The 14,065-nt window shown below is 41.2% G+C and overlaps 1 pseudogene; it reads right to left on the bottom strand.

Annotated features, from left to right (window-relative positions):
- Positions 1-5,775: 5,775 nt before the first annotated feature.
- On the bottom strand, positions 5,776-6,452 carry LOC104108339 (8-hydroxygeraniol dehydrogenase-like; annotated as a pseudogene).
- Positions 6,453-14,065: the final 7,613 nt, after the last annotated feature.

Below are 14,065 nucleotides of genomic sequence, written 5' to 3'. Positions count from 1 at the left end.
TATATTAGATTGTCATGCCAAGACGGTGACCTTATCCTTGCAGGGGTTGCCTCGATTAGAGTGAAGAGGGAATCTCAGCCATTCTACCAGCAGGGTTATCTCTTACGTAAAGGCTCGGCATATGGTCGAGAAGGGGTGTCTAGCTTATTTAGCTTATGTCCGTGATTATAGTGCGGAGGTTCCTTCCATAGATTCGGTTCCCGTTGTTCATGAGTTTCCAGAGGTATTTCCTGCAGACCTGCCGAGGATGCCACCCGACAGGGATATTGATTTGGCTCCGGGCACTCAGCTTATTTCCATTCTGCCATATCGCATGGCCCCGCCAGAGTTGAAAGAATTGAAAGAGCAGTTGCAAGATTTGCTTGATAAGGGCTTTATTAGACCTAGTGTCTCGTCCTGGGGTGCATCTGTGTTGTTTGTGAAGAAGAAAAATGTGATCAGCTTCAGGTGCCAAGGTGTTTTCAAAGATTGATTTGAGATCTGGCTACCATCAGTTGAGGATTAGGGCATCCGATGTTCCTAAGACAGCTTTTCGAAATCGGTATGGGTATTATGAGTTTTTAGTGATGTCATTTGGGCTGACAAATGCCCCAGCAGCCTTCATGGATTTGATGAACCGGGTGTTCAAACCCTACTTGAATTCCTTTGTGGTTGTGTTTATTGATGATATCTTGATCTACTCCTTCAGTCGAGAGGAGCATGAGCAGCATCTTCGGATCGTTCTTCAGACTCTAAAAGACAGCCAGTTATATGTTAAGTTCTCAAAATGCGAGTTTTGGTTGAGATCAATTGCTTTCTTGGGTCACGTTGTGTCAGCAAAGGGTATTCAGGTGGATCCTAAGAAGATTGAGGCAGTCCAGAACTGGCCTAGACCCACATCAGCTATAGAGATTCGTAATTTCCTGGGTTTGGCAGGCTATTACCGTCGATTTGTGCAGGGGTTTTCATCTATAGCAGCCCCGTTGACCAGATTGACCTAGAAGGGTGCCCCGTTCAGGTGGTCAGATGAGTGTGAAGTGAGCTTTCAGAAGCTCAAGACAGCTTTGACTATGGCACCGGTATTGGTGTTACCCACAGGTTCAGGATCTTATACAGTATATTGTGATGCATCTCGTATTGGTCTGGGTGCGGTATTGATGCAGTGTGGCAAGGTTATTTCATATGCTTCACGGTAGCTGAAGGTTCACGAAAAGAATTACCATGTTCATGATCTAGAGCTGGCAGCCATTGTTCACGCGCTAAAGATTTGGAGGCACTATCTTTACGGCGTGCCATGTGAGGTATTCACTGATCATCGGAGCTTGCAGTATTTGTTCAAGAAGAAGGAACTCAATTTGAGGCAGAGGAGGTGGCTGGAGCTATTGAAAGACTATGATATCACTATATTGTATCATCCCGGGAAGGCCAATGTGGTGGCCGATGCTTTAAGTAAAAAGTCAGTCAGTATGGGTAGCCTTGCATATATTCCAGTTGGTGAGAGACCGCTTGCATTGGATGTTCAGGCCTTGGCCAACCAGTTCGTGAGGTTAGATGTTTCTGAGCCCAATCATGTTCTAGCTTGTACAGTTGCTCGGTCTTCTTTATTTAAGCACATCAGAGATCGGCAAGATGACGATCCTCATACTTGTCCTTAGAGACACAGTGCGGCACGGTGATGCCAAGCAGGTTACTATTGGAGATGACGGAGTTTTGAGGATGCAGGGTCGTATTTGTGTGCCTAATGTGGATGGACTTCGTGAGATAATCCTTGAGGAGTCCCAAAGTTCCAGGTATTCTATTCATATGGGCGCCGCCAAGATGTAATAAGACTTCAGGCAACATTATTGGTGGAGGTGAATAAAGAAGGACATAGTTGCCTATGTAGCTCGGTGCCTTAATTGCTAGCAGGTAAAGTGTGAGCATCAGAGACCTGGTGGTTTACTTCAGAGGTTAGATATTCCCGAGTGCAAGTGGGAGCGTATCACTATGGACTTTGTTGTTGGACTTCCACGGATTCAGAGAAGGTTCGATGCAGTTTGGGTCATTGTGGACAAGCTGACTAAGTCAGCTCATTTCATTCATGTGGTAGTTACCTATTCCTCGGAGCGGTTGGCAGAGATTTATATTCGTGAGATCATCCGTCTTCACGGTGTGCCCGTGTCTATCATTTCTGATCGAGGTACGCAGTTTACCTCGCACATTTGGAGGGCAGTTCAGCCTGAGTTGGGTACGCGGGTTGAGTTGAGCACAACATTTCATCCTCAGACAGACGGGCAGTCCGAGCGTACTATTTTGATCTTGGAGGATATGCTATGCGCCTGTGTTATTGACTTTGGAGGTTCTTGGGATCAGTTTTTGCCGTTAGCGGAGTTTGCCTACAATAACAGCTACCAGTCGAGCATTCAGATGGCTCCCTATGAGGCATTATATGGTACACGGTGTAGATCACCAGTTGGGTGGTTCGAGCCGGGGGAGGCTCGGTTATTGGGTACAGATTTAGTTCAGGAGGCCTTGGACAAGGTCAAGATTATACAGGATCAACTTCATACAGCTCAGTCCAGGCAAAAGAGTTATGCTGACCGTAAAATTCGTGATATTGCATTCATGGTTGGAGAAAGAATATTGCTTCGGGTATCGCCCATGAAGGGTGTTATGGGATTTGGGAAGAAGGGCAAGTTGAGCCCTAGGTATATCAGGCCATTTGAGATCCTCGAGAGAGTGGGGGAGGTAGCTTATCGACTTGCGTTGCCTCCAGGGTTATCCTCAGTTCATCCGATATTCCATGTGTCTATGCTCCGAAAATATCACAGTGACCCGTCCCACGTGTTAGATTTTAGCTCTGTCCAGTTGGACAGGAATTTGACTTACGAGGAGGAACCGGTGGCCATTCTAGACCGGCAGGTTCGTCAGTTGAGGTCAAAGAGTTACCCTTCAGTTCAAGTGCAGTGGAGAGGTCAGCCTATTGAGGCAGCTACTTGGGAGTCCGAGTCCGATATGCGGAGTAGATATCCCCACCTTTTCACCAGCCCAGGTATTTTTCTATGTCTGTTCGAGGACAAACGGTTATTTTAGAGGTGGAGAACGAGATGACCCTTTGGGTCATCTTATGTTTTAGAACTCGAATCGGTGCTCTTAAGCCTTAAAAATCTCATTGTTACCCTCCTCGATTTGTGCCTCAAAAGTTAATTTTAGTTGACTTCGGTCAATATTTTTTGGTAAACAGGCCTGAATCCATGCTTTGACGGTCCCGGTGGGTCTGTATCGAATTATGGGACCTGGGCGTATGCCCAAAATCGAATTTGGAGGTCCCTAACTTGAGTTATGAATTTGTGATGAAAATTAAAAGTTTGGAAATTATTTATTTTTAAGAATTGATTGATATTTGGTATTGTTAGTATCGGGTCCGTATTTTGGTCCTGGAGCCCGGTACAGGTTCATTATGATATTTAAGACATGTCTGTGAAATTTGGTGAGAAACGGAGTTGATTTGGCGTGATTCGGACGTCCAGTTGAGAAGTTATGGATTTTAAAGTGTTCTTGAGAATTTCATTTGAATTTGTGCTAAATTTAGAGTTCTAGGTATTATTTGGGCGATTTGATCGCGCGAGCAAATTTGTATAATGTTTTTAGACTTGTGTGCATGTTTGGTTTGAAGCCCCGAGGGCTCGGGTGAGTTTCGGATAGGCCACGGGATGTTTTGGACTTTGGAAATCTGGTTTTTCTGCAGAATAAGTGTTGTGGCATGTCCTTCTTCGCATTCGCGAAGGTACCCTCGCGAACGCGAAGAGTAATCCGGTGAGGCTGAGAATTCTTCTTCGCAAACGAGAAGGCCTGGTCACGAATGCGAAGTGATGGGGGATTTACACTTTGCGAATGCGATCTGCTCATCGCGAACGCGAAGTACTTGGGGACCTGGGGGAGGGTTGGTCGTTCTATCATCGTGAACGCGAGCAACGTCTCGCGAATAACCATCGCGAACGCGAAGGCTTGGCAGCCAGTACCCTTCGCGAACGCGATGCACACCGTCACCCAGTGCATAAAACAGAATCAAACACGGGTTTAAGCCATTTCTTCAATATTTTTCAAAAACCAAACGGGTAGAGGCAATTTTCAAGAGTCATTTTCTTCCCCAAAGTGTTGGTAAGTGATTCTAAACCATTTTCTTTCAATTACCCATTACATTCCTTGAATTATCAACTAAAAATCTAGAGTTTTTATGGTAGAATGAGAGGTTAGGGTAGAAAATAGGGATTTCGGAAATTTGGGGATTTAGATCTCAATTTGAGGTCGGATTTCAAAACTAATTACATATTCAGGCTCGGGGGTGAATGGGTAAAAGGATTTTAGTCCGAACCTCGGGTTTTGACCAAGCGGGCCCGGGGTCGATTTTTCTACTTTTTGGAGGAAAATTTGGGAAATTTAATTTATGCAATATAATTGATTCCTTTAGCAATATTTGATATTATTAAGTCATTTTTGAATAGATACGAGTGGTTTGGAGGTGAATTCCAAAGGAAAGGCTACGATTGAGGATTAAGTGGCCTTTAGAGTGAGGTAAGTATTGTGTCTAACCCTGACTTGAGGAAATTAGGAACCTTAGATTAATTACTAAGTGAAATTCATGTGAGTGGCGTATATGTGAGGTGACGAGTACCTATGCGCCACCAATTTACCTGTTTTTCTATGTTTCTCTGTTTTTCTGACATTGTCTCATTCCTCTGCCAAATTGCTACGTGTTATACTAGTGTTATCCAAATTATTGTTCTTATTATGTTTACGAATTTTCTGGTGATAATTGAGTTTTTATTTCAAGTTGAGATTGATATTATGGAACCAAATGTTGAAGTACGGCTTGTACTTGTTATTCTATCTCCCTGTTGTTATTTATGCATTGCATTGTGGTAAGGGAGAGTGTTAATGCACGAAGGGTGATGTCGTGCCATATTGTGAGTGTTAATGCACGAAGGGTGATGCCGTGCCATATTGTGAGTATTAATGCACGAAGGGTGATGTCGTACAATTGTGAGTGTTAATGCACGAAGGGTGATGCCGTGCCATGATATGAGAGTAAAAGCACGAAGGGTGATGCCGTATCGTTTCTATTAATTTTATGGTGAGATTGAGAGTAAAAGCACGAAGGGTGATGCCGTGCATTTTTCCTTACTGTATTCACTATTCCTGTTGATTCATGGTATATTGACTGCTCCGGTGATCATTCTATTGTAGTTCTTTATCTTGTATTCCCCTCAGTATGTTTTCCCCTCCCGACATTTCCTGTTTAGTTTTTCATTCCTGTTATTTGCGTATACACTGTTAAATTGTACAGGTTGATTGTAGGTGCCTTGCCTTAGCCTCGTCACTACTTCGTCGAGGTTAGGCTCGACACTTACCAGTACATGGGGTCGGTTGTACTGATGCTGCACTCTGCACTTTCTGTGCAAATTTTGATATCGACTCTGGTTGATCGAGATTTTGCTATTGATCCGCTGTCCGGAGACTCAAGGTAGATCTGTCGGCGTCCACAGACCTTGAAGTCCCTGTCTATCATTTCTGTTCTACTGTTTCTTTTATTCAGACAGTTGTATTTCTTTCAGACTATTACTTGTAGTAAATTCTAGAATACTCGTAAATTGTGACTCCAGATCCGGGTGGTAGTAATTAATACAGTTTTTATGATATTCCGCACTCATTATATTTCATTTTAGTTAATTATTGTTACTTAATGAATGAAAATAAGAAATTGGTTTAATGATTCTCTAACGTTGACTTGCCTGGCAAGTGAAATTTTAGGCGTCATCACGGTTCCGTGGGTGAAAAATTTCGGATCGTGACAGATACAATCAAGTGACCCACTGCGGCCTGCTCATACAACATGTACAAACCAAAGTTAATATCCAAACTAGTTTGAAATTGAAGCATGGTTAGTTGACTGGTTGAGGTATAATATTCACCTGCATTTGGTCAGGGTCGCGACTAACCAAAAATGAGTCTGCACCCAAACGCTCAACTGCTTCTTGTTTTTTATTAGCAGATGTACTAATCACAGTCACTTTAGTTCCAAATGACTTTGCGAATTTCACAGCCATATGGCCGAGACCAACTACACCAATGCGCATTCCAGGCTTATCAAGTCCATAGTATTTCAAAGGGCTATATGTTGTAATTCCAGCACATAGTAAAGGAACGGTTTCAATTGGCAAATTCTCAGGCCAATGAACTACAAAATGTTCATCAGAAACCATGATATCGGAGTAACCTCCATACGTTATGGTTCCATCAGAGTAAGTACCATTGGATGTAATTATTTGACCAGGACAGTAATTTTCGAGATCGTTGCTTCAGTTTTCACATTTGCGACATGATCCTACCAAGTATCCAACCCCTACTTTGTCTCCGACTTTAAACTTTTCCACCTTGCTACCAACTTCGGTTACCGCACCAACAATCTCATGCCCGAAAAACAATTGAGATTGTCAAAAGTTTTGATCTCATTGGTGTGTTTGGTATGAATGGAAAATAGTTTTATGGAAAATTGGTGGTTTTATCACTTATTTTTCCTGTTTGGTTGGTGAGTGAAAAACTTTTTCCGAAAAATATTTTCTAGCATTTGGTTAGAGAGTTAAAAATATTTTTTTATGCTACTCTGCTCAACCCTCTCCCCCCCCCCCCCAAAAAAAATAGCCAACGTTTTCGGGACTCTATTTTTTTCAAGAATTTAATTATTCTTCTAAAAATTCACACAAACCCAAAAGAACTAATATGCTGCTTTACTTTTTTACGCAAAAATAACGTTGAAATTTGTGATACATAACTAAAATGAAAATACACTTTTTTTGGTTGAAAAAGAAAGTACTCTTTCTACAACATGAAAATAAAGTACTCATTTTATTAAAATAAAAGAAAATATTTTTTCTACATCATGAAAAAAAAATATTTTTTTTGTTGAATTGAAAGAAAATATTTTTTCTACATGAAAAGAAAGTATTTTTTTTGTTAAAATGAAAAAAATACTTTTTTATATCATGAAAAAATACTCATTTGTTGAAATGAAAAAAAAAATGTATCTATAACACAAAAAGAAAGTATTATTAAATAATATTTTTATTTTGGGTGGGTGGGGGTTGGGGTTGGGTTGTGTATGGGGGTGAGTTGGTGGGGGTTGGTGGAGGTGGGGAATAGGGTGAGGAAGGTTGAGAAGGAGTTTTGGAAAATATTTTTCCCTTCTTTTGATAGGGAAAATATTTTCCTCCAATTCGAGAAAAACGAGTTCATTGGGAAAATATTTTCCAAAACATTTAAACCAATCAAACATAAGAAAAATAAAAAATATTTTCTAGAAAAGTTTTTCTTGGTACCAAACACACCCATTAATTCAAAATTATATTAGCATCTAAGGCATAACATGTTACCTAGTTTCACTATAAAGTTGCAAGATGAAGGTAATTGAACTGCTACACATCTTATCCTTGACATATATTGCGCTAGTAGAGCAGATGAGTGGACACAGTATAAATACACTAAAAACCCCTTAAACTATTACGTTTTGTCAACTTTCTATTTAAACTATTTGGTGTTCCTAAAATCCCCTAAATTATTGTGTCCTTCATATTTGAACTCTCACATTGCTTACCTAGCATAACGTGTGTACACACTCGCTTGGAAGCGTGTAACAACTGTAAAAAGCCATCAAAATGGCCCACCTGACAGAATATAATGGCTAGTTAACCTAACACTCTTTCAACTTTTTTTTTCTTTAATGTTCTCCTTATTTCCTTTATATCCGTCTTTCTTCCTAATTTTTTAACTATTCTTCCTTATTTTTTTACTTTTCTTTTTTTTTCACTTTTTTTCTTAAGTTCTCCGTATGGTTCCCTATGAAAACATTTCTCTCTCTTTTTCTTCTAAAATAATTTATTTTCTTTCTTTTTTTAGTCTTCTTTCTTGTCTTACACATATTATTGAAAGAATACCCATTTATATCTTCTTATTAAACTCAACACCTTGTTGTAGAGAATAAAGTTCTTAAATCTTGTTTGTGTAATTTAGAATAAGACACTACTAGAAATTCGGCAAAAACCGACAAAAAGGCCAAAAAAATCGATCAAAGTTGATCGATTTTTTAAAATATTTTATTTTTTAATTTTTTTTAACGAAACCGACCAACTTTTTTTTCAAAATATTTTATTTTATTCTGATGCCCCATTCATTCTTGAGCCGATGAAGATTAGAATGGCAAATTCCACAATACAAAATTTTGAACTGCACATCTTTCTCACCCGTGGCTCTGAACCCATTTCAAACCAAATTAAACCTCAATTATAATATTCCAAACCCAAAAATTCATAAAGATAGAAAAAATGATAAAAATCTTGAGAAATTTAAAGAATTACCTTCTTGAAAAATTGAAAGGAGCAAGGACACCAGAAGTATCTCTAGCTGCTCATCCAAAGGCCTTTACTGGATGCTCATTCTCATGTGATTTTTCCATTTTTTGGTGATTCTTGTTTTTGGGGTACTACTGGAGTATGTACGTACTATATAGCAACTAATTGCAATAATAAGAAAGAGAAGTGCATGCTACTGCTGCCTCCCGTTGTAGGGGTGGGCATCGGTCGATTCGATTCGGTTGTGAATGTTATTGATTTGCCATATCGGTTATCGATTTATAAATATGTTAAATCGATAACCGAACCAATAAGATATCGATTATGGAGTATCCGTTAGTCGGTTATCGGTTCGGTTATCGATTTACCCGATAAGAATAAAAACCATCCAAAATTTTCATATTAGTTTAAATAGAAATTGTGATCATACTAAAAAACTAAAAATCTAAACAATTAATTCTTTAAAGTTTAAAACCAAAAATCTTAACTGAAGAATTAAGATGAGAAATTCAGAAAAGTTTAAAACTTACTCTAAGGATTAAGGTCTGAAGATGAAGTGTAGTTGCCGAGAGAATGAGAGAATGAAGTTGTAAGGTGGCTTTATATACTTAGTGAGTAAAATTATAATTTTGTTAAAGCTTATTGAGCTATCAGTTAAACCGTTCATAAAATTGAAAAAATCGAGACCCGAACCGAAAACTCAATAATCAAATAATATTAAACTGTTATCGAATTATTTACCCAATAACCCGATATCAATAACCAATAGCATTTTATCGGTTCGGGCGATCGGTTATACCCGATACTGCCCTACTTTTGAGTCCAAGGAGCCACGGACAATATGTAGTCTGTGAGATGTGAAGTAAACAAATGCGGAACCTAAATTTGAGGGAGTAAATTTTACGGGTGGTCATCCAATTTTGTGTTTATTATCCCAAAGTTACTATTTTTTCTTTTGTTACATAAATTATTTTTGTGATGACCCAAAAGGTCATCTTATGTTCTAGAACTCTAATCTGCACTCTTAAGCCTTAAAATCTCATTTTTATCCTCCTCGATTTGCGTGCGCAGTCCAGGCAGGTTTCCGAAAAGTTTTTATGTTGAAAGCTAATGAAAATAAGAATATTTGCCTTAAAAGTTGATTTTAGTTGATTTCGGTCAATATTTTTGGTAAACGGACTCGGATCCGTGCTTTGACGATCCCGGTAGATCCGTATCAAATTATGGGACCTGGGCGTATGCTCGGAATCGAATTCGGAGGTCCCTAACTTGAGTTATGAATTTTTGATGAAAATTAAAAGTCTGAAAAGTATTTATTTTTAAGAATTGATTGATGTTTGCCGTTGTTAGTATCGGGTCCGTATTTTGGTTCCGAAACCCGATACAAGTTCATTATGATATTTAAGACTTGTCTGTGAAATTTAATGAGAAACAGAGTTGATTTGACGTGATTCAGACGTACATTTGAGAAGATAGGAATTTTAACGTGTTCTTGAGAATCACATTTGATTTGGTGCTAAATTCGTAGTTCTAGGTATTATTTTGGCGATTTGATCACGCGAGTAAGTTCGTATGATATTTTAGACTTGTGTGCATGTTTGGTTTGGAGCCCCGAGGGCTCGGGTGAGTTTCGGATAAGCCATGAGATGTTTTGGACTTTGAAAATCTGGTTTTTATTCTGCCGAGGCTGGGTTCTGGCATGTCCTTCTTCGCGTTCGCGAAGGTCCTCTCGCGAACGCGAAGAGTAAACTGATGAGGCAGGGATTTCTTCTTCGCGAACGTGAAGGCTTGGTCGCAAACGCGAAGCGATGGGGGCATTACCCTTCACGAACGTGTAGTGTTAGGCACTAGGGAGGGGGAGTCAGCCTTTTCTTCATCGCGAACGCGAACACTGTCTCACGAATGCGAAGACCAGGGAAGGGTAGCCTATGCGAATGCGAGCACTGTCTCGCGAACGCGAAGGCTTGGCAGCCTAACCTCTTCGCGAATGCGACAGTGCTCTCGCGAACGCGATGAACACTGTCGACCAACACTTAACAAAATCCAAACACGGGATTTAGCCAAAAATTTATTTTTCTCAAAAACGAAACGGTGGGAGGCGATTTTTCAAGAGTTATTTCTTCCCCAAAGTGTTGGTAAGTGATTCTAAATCATTTTCTTTCAATTACCCATTACATTTTCTTGAATTTTCAACCTAAAATCTAGAGTTTTCATGGTAGAATTAGGGGTTAGGGTAGAAACTAGGGATTTCAGAAATTTGGCGATTTAGACCTCAATTTGAGGTTGGATTTCAAAACCAATTATATATTCGAGTTCGGGAATGAATGGGTAAATAGATTTTGGTCCGAACCTCAGGTTTTGACCAAGCGGGCCCGGGGTCGTTTTTCGACTTTTTGGAGAAAATTTTGAGAAATCTGTAATTATTCATTAAAGTTTATTTCTTTAGCAATATTTGATATTATTGAGTCATTTTTGAATAGATACGAGTGGTTTGGAGGTAAATTCCAAAGAAAAAGTTGTGATTGAGAATTAAGTGGCCTTCGGAGCGAGGTAAGTGTCATGTCTAACTTTGGCTTGAGGGAATAGGTAATATGTGTTTATTTGCTACGTGTTTGGTTGTAAAATACGATGTATAGGTGAGGTGACGAGCATCTATGCATTGCTGTCGAGTCATATCATGTGAGTGAAATCCTATTCTTTGTAAATTTGGTAGCCTCTAATCCTACTATCCATGCTTAGCGTTGTTATTTGAAATATTGGGTGACTTATGTCTGGTTTCATCGAGATTTGTAATATTTGAATATTGGTTCAAGGTTGAGGTTTACATTATGATATTACACATTGGTAAAATACTGGCTTCTTTGAGACTTCTGTTTATCCGTTGTTATTGTTTCTGTAATTTGTGAGGAGGAGTGTAAAGCATGATGGGTAATGTCATGCATGCATTATTTATATTGTGAGGAAGAGTATAAAGCACGAAGGGTGATGTCGCGCCATGATATGTAAGCCCTTCGCGCTTTATCACTCATAAATCATGGCACGGCATCACCCTTCGTGCATAATATGAGAGGTTTAATGCGCCGTGTCGTTCTATTTATTATTTTGTGAGGTTGAGAGTAAAAGCACGAAGGGTGATGCCATGCAGTTTTATTTATTATTTGGTGAAGTTGAGAGTAAAAGCACGAAGGGTGATGCCGTACAGTTTTTCTTACTGTTTTAATTGCTTAATTTGTTTACGGATTACTGTTTAATTCTGTCTTTTCATTATTCTCACTCCTTATATTGAAATCCCCCATTGTATGTCCCCTTCCCATTATTTCTACGTTATTTCTTTATTTACTGTTGTTGCCACTAGCTTGATTATACTGTTCGGGATATATGTGGGTGTCTTGTCCTGGCCTCGTCACTACTTCACCGAGGTTAGGCTCGACTACCAGTACATGGGGTCGGTTGTACTGATACTGCACTCTGCACTTTCTGTGCAGATTTTGATACCGGCTCGGGTTGATCGAGATTTCGCTATCGTGTCGCTGTCCGAAGACTCAAGATAGATCTGTCAGCGTTCACAGACCTTGAAGTCCCCGTCTATCTTCTATGTTCTACTGTTTCTTTCATTTAGAAAGTTGTATTTCTTTCAGACTATTACTTGTAGTAAATTCTAGAATGCTCGTGAATTGTGACTCCAGATCCGGGTGGTAGTAATTAATACAATTTTATAATATTCCGCACTTATTATATTTCATCTTAGTTAATTATTGTTATTTACTAAATGGAAATAAGAAATTGGTTTAATGATTCTCTAACGTTGGCTTGTCTAGCAAGTGAAAGGTTAGGCGTCATCACGGTCCCGTCGGTAGAAAATTTCGGGTCGTGACAAGTTATTATCAGAGCACTAGGCTGCCTAGGTCTCACGATTCACGAGCAAGCTTAGTAGAGTCTGGAGAATCGGTACGGAGACGTCAGTGCTTATTTCCCAGAGGATATAAAGTTAGGAACAAGTTCACTTTTATTCAACTTTGTCGTGCGATTCTTGTTATCCCAATACTGATTGAACTCTTCTATTCTTATTCTCTCGCAGATTGCGAGAACACGTACCGCTTTTCTGCTGATCAGCAGCCGGATCCTCCAGCAGCAACTCCTACGAGGGGAAGTGTCCGATGCTGTGCCAGAGGCCGAGGCAGGGGCAGGGCTCAGCCTAGAGCCCGAGCAGCAGCCCCAGTAGTGGAGCCTCAGATAGATCTTGATGAGGAGGTTCCAGCCCAGACTGTTCCTGCCGGACCAGCTCAGGTTCCGGATGGGTCCATTGCTACCCCAGTACTTCAGGACGCTTTGGTCCGTTTTGTAGGCCTTATGGAGAGTGTGACCCAGATTGGCGCATTTCCCATGGCACCAGCAGTCTCTCAGGCTGGAGGAGGAGCCTAGACTCCTGCCACCCACACTTCGGAGCAGGTAGCTCCCCAGGTTCAGGCTCCAGCAGCTCAGCCAGTCGAATTAGTTCAGCCAGTTATTGCGGCACAGGTCGGAGATGGACCAGCTATGTCCTCCGAGGCTTTGTGGAGATTGGATAGGTTTACCAATCTTTTCCCAGTTCATTTCAGCGGTGCCACTTCAGAGGACCCCCAGGAGTACCTTGATAGCTGCCATGAGGTTCTTCGGAACATAGGTATATTGGAGACCAATGGGGTCGACTTTGCTTCTTTCTGGATGACTGGTTCCGCCAAGAAATGGTGGAGGGAATATTTGTTGACTAGACCAGCTGGGTTGCCTGCTCTTACTTGGGATCAGTTCTCACATCTCTTCTTGGAGAATTTTCTGCCTATCACTACTAGAGAGGAGCCCCGCCATCAGTTCGAGCATCTCCAGTAGGGCAACATGATTGTTACTCAGTATGAGACTCATTTCGTGGATTTGGCCCGTCATGCCATTCTTTTGCTCCCCACAGAGAGAGAGTGTGTGAGGAGGTTTATTGAGGGTCTTGCTCAGCCTATCAGATTGCAGATAGCTAAGGATATGGGGAGCGAGATTTTTTTCCAGGATGCGGCTAATGTGGCCAGGCGAGTTGAGATGGCTCTTGGATTGGGAGGTCAGGGGTCAGACAAGAGACCTCGCCATTCCGGGGGATTCAGCGGTGCCTCATCTGTAGGCGGGGGTACTTATGGTAGAGGCCATTCTTCCAGGACATTTCATTCAGCACTTCAGACATCCCACGGTGCCCCAGGTGGTCGTGGCCCTTATATGCCTTATTCTGACCAGCCAGCTCCTATCAGTGCACCTGCTCCTTAGAGTTTTCAGAGTGGTTATTCAGGTCGACAGGGTCAGTTTGCCGGCCAGCAGTCATAGCAGCCGAGGTCATGTTATACTTATGGTGACCCGAGGCACATTGCTAGATATTCCCCTCGCGCGTCGAGCAGTTCACAGTACCAGAGTTCTCGTGCCATGGTTCCGACACCAGCTGCCGCACCGCTTGCCCAGCCAGCCAGAGGTAGAGGTCAGGTAGCCAGAGATAGGGGCCAGATTATTAGAGGTGGAGGTCAGGCCGCTAGAGGTGGAGGCCCGCCAGTCAGAGGTTGTCCCAGAGACATGGTTCAGGGTGGTGGGCCGCAGCCCTGATGTTATGCCTTTCTAGCCAAACCTGAGGCTGAGTCCTCCGATGCTGTTATCACAGGTATTGTTTCAATTTGCAGTAGAGATGCTTCAGTTCT

This window comes from Nicotiana tomentosiformis, chromosome 5 (assembly GCF_000390325.3).
Source record: "Nicotiana tomentosiformis chromosome 5, ASM39032v3, whole genome shotgun sequence".
Classification (NCBI taxonomy): Eukaryota; Viridiplantae; Streptophyta; class Magnoliopsida; order Solanales; family Solanaceae; genus Nicotiana; species Nicotiana tomentosiformis.
The sequence above is the reverse complement of the archived record's forward strand: the minus strand, read 5'-3'. Positions and strand labels throughout refer to the sequence as shown.